At 52.8% G+C, this 2,896-nt stretch overlaps 1 protein-coding gene across 1 annotated transcript in view; it reads right to left on the bottom strand.

Annotated features, from left to right (window-relative positions):
- The window catches only part of LOC116686697 (tetratricopeptide repeat protein 28), a 331,008-nt gene that overhangs the window by 138,550 nt on the left and 189,562 nt on the right, over positions 1–2,896 (bottom strand). The gene's annotated exons all lie outside the window — the stretch shown is intronic.

The following is a 2,896-nucleotide window of genomic DNA, read 5'->3' as shown; positions in this document are numbered from 1 at the left end:
AAAGAGTGGGCTGAAGTCCTGCAGAGGACTGTTCCACCTTCACAGAACAGGGGAGATGGGTTCCCATTGATGTGGTCCTCAGGTCAGGTCCGCGTTACCCACGGGCAGAAGGCCCCCAGCGGCACGGCCCCCCAGAGGCAGGTCCCAGGAGGCAGGCCCACAAGAGGGCAGGTCCCCAGCGCAGGCCCTCTCAGGAACCCTGAGCTAGCAGACCACACCTCGGGCAAACACAGCCTCAATAAGCTCTAAAAAGGCTCCATTGCTCAAAGAAGCAATTGGGGGGGGGGGGCTCTGAGGCTTGGAGGGGAGGCTGTTGGAGACCAAACCCCTCTTGTTGTCTGCGGGTACCAATTGGGACCCGTTTTTAACGTTTCTGTAGCAGCATTTGGATTTCTTTTTTACCGGGAAACTCTCTTCAACAAGTCATAGTAAGCATCGTTCACACTATCATAACTTTGGGTGTTTATTCCATTTCATAGGCGATATTTGAACTGACCTTTGAACGTTTTCTGATTACAATAAGCAAGTCCTCTGATCTTCAATATAGTCAAAATAATTAAAAACCTACTGCTTTTTTCACTCAAACCAGTTAGATTGGATTCTGAGCTATATAAGGTTTATTTGGCCAGAAATTCCCCAAATAGTCGGTAATAAGGTGTCAGTGCAACATGCGTGGAAATGAAACAAAAATCTACAAAATAACCCGTTTTTTTTTAAAAGAATTGTTTTAAGAGACGGAAAAGTCTGGGAAAAAAAAGAAGCAATAATCAGTGACAGAAACGTCAATACTTTCTAAAATGTATTTCCTACATTTGACCGGAAGGACAATCTACAGGGGAGACATTATAGCGGGGGGGGGGGTACCAGACGCCTACCCGTACTTAAGACCAATACGATATTATTGCTATTTTAAAACTTATTGCATTCTGCGAGTATTGCATGAGAACCGTTTACTCAACTTCTAAAGTTTTCCCATTCAAAGAGCGTCCCCAAAACATCTGTTTCATCTAAAAGGAAACCTGTGTTCATTCATTCATCTGTTATCGCGTGCCGACCGGGACAAAGTGACCAACATAGAATTATAAGATATATGACCATATAAAACAGATCCATATCGGCGTTGGTAGATACTTGAAAAAATATTGCGAGTACTCAAGTTTTATCCCCCCAACCAAAAATTAATCGTTGCATTTACCACTTGCTGCCAAACAAGTCCCACTCCGCCTACAGGTCCAGAATGGGCTTAATGATCGCGCCATTGTTTCTCTGTGGGTGGTATGACAGGGCTCCATAAGGTGCCGTGCCGGGGTCTATACCGCAGTAGCAGCCCACCCCCCCCCCCCCACCCGCCCCAATGAGATGACGTAAGAAAGGCCTTGCGTCCCAGGAGATTGTCTTTCGTCCTCTCTCTTGTCGCCACTCCCAGCAGGAGGCGGTGGCGGGGGAATAAAAGGTGAGGTAAAGCACATCAATTCAGCTGTATTGCTGAGTCGCATGTTCCCCTTACGCAACCCGCCCCCCCCCCCCCCACACCATCTCTTCGCGCCCCAGGGAGGATGGGGCCGGCCGGCATCCGGTTCCACTCGGCATGCTGGGCGTAATACCGTGCCGACAGGAAGACGCAGGTGCTATCACTCGCCATCTACTATGCCCATGCTGTAACTCTGGGCCCCGCGGCTCCTAAACTCCACATCCTCCTGCACTCTTAATCCGGTGGGGGGGGGGGGGCGGGGGCTCTTTAACGTCCAACCAATTCTATTTTCTCCAACTTTCTCCTTTGCCCCCTCCCCTTAGTGAGTCATTTTCGGCAGTCCCTATTTCTCTGATGTCGGTGTTAAATGTGATATTTCTAGTTTGCTCTGCACGGGGCAGGCCTGCTGCCGTCTTTCCCGTTGTGGCGCCCCCCCCCGCCCCTCTGGGGCCGTCCTCTTGGCCTTTTGGGCACCCCTGGGGCCCCCTTTTTCCCTTTTTGCCCCTTTCGCCCCCCGCCCCTACTTGCCCCCCCGCCACTTATTGCAGCGCTCCCAGCAGTGACTCCGGGGTCACTGGGTACGGGTCGGGTTACGGGCTCAGGGGTGGTCGGCTGCGGGGTCCGGGGGTAACCCGGCGTCCCGGGGTCTCACGGGGTCGGCGTCTGGGCCGGGCTACGGGGCAAGGGCTCAGGGGTACGAGGGTCCCGGGTCGAGGTACAGGGGTCCGGGCAGACGGGCTCCGGTGGAAGGGGTACGGGTCGAGGTCAGGGGTCCGGGGCAAGGGCCTAAGGGGTAAGGGCTAAGGGGAAAGGCTCCGGGGTACGGAGTTCAGGGTACGGGGTAACGGGCCTAAGGGTATACGGGGTAAGGGTAGAGGTGGGTACGGCTGCCCGGGAGGGCTAAGGGCTAAGGGGTAAGGAGTAAGGGCTAAGGGGTAAGGGGAAGTGGTAAGGGGTAAAGGGTAAGATGGAGAAATGGGATTCAGCCTTAGACTCTAAAGCAATTCTTCTCTTAAATATCCATTTATCTCCCCCATTTCCTACAATCCGGTCCTGATTCATATGCTCCCTGATGTGTCTCGATCTTTGTCCGGCACTCCCATGTGATGCCTCCGATCCTGCCTGAGATGCTGGTCTTGGTGATTGTGCAAGCTCATGCACTGATCTGATACCATGTAATTCAGCCAGGGCTGGAGTCAAGACCACCTTTGTCGAGTCCAAGACAAGACTAAGACCGGGACTATTGGAGACCGAGTCCAAAGAGGTTCGAGTCCAAGTCAAGACCGGGTCCAAAGAGGTTCTAGTCCGAGTCAAGACCGAGTCCAAAGAGGTTCATGTCCGAGTCAAGATCGAGTCCAAAGAGTCGAGTCCGAGTCAAGACCGAGTCCAAAGAGGTTCATGTCCGAGTCAAGACCGAGTCCAAAG

Source organism: Etheostoma spectabile, unplaced genomic scaffold (assembly GCF_008692095.1).
Source record: "Etheostoma spectabile isolate EspeVRDwgs_2016 unplaced genomic scaffold, UIUC_Espe_1.0 scaffold452, whole genome shotgun sequence".
In the NCBI taxonomy this organism is placed as follows: domain Eukaryota; kingdom Metazoa; phylum Chordata; class Actinopteri; order Perciformes; family Percidae; genus Etheostoma; species Etheostoma spectabile.
The sequence above is the reverse complement of the archived record's forward strand: the minus strand, read 5'-3'. Positions and strand labels throughout refer to the sequence as shown.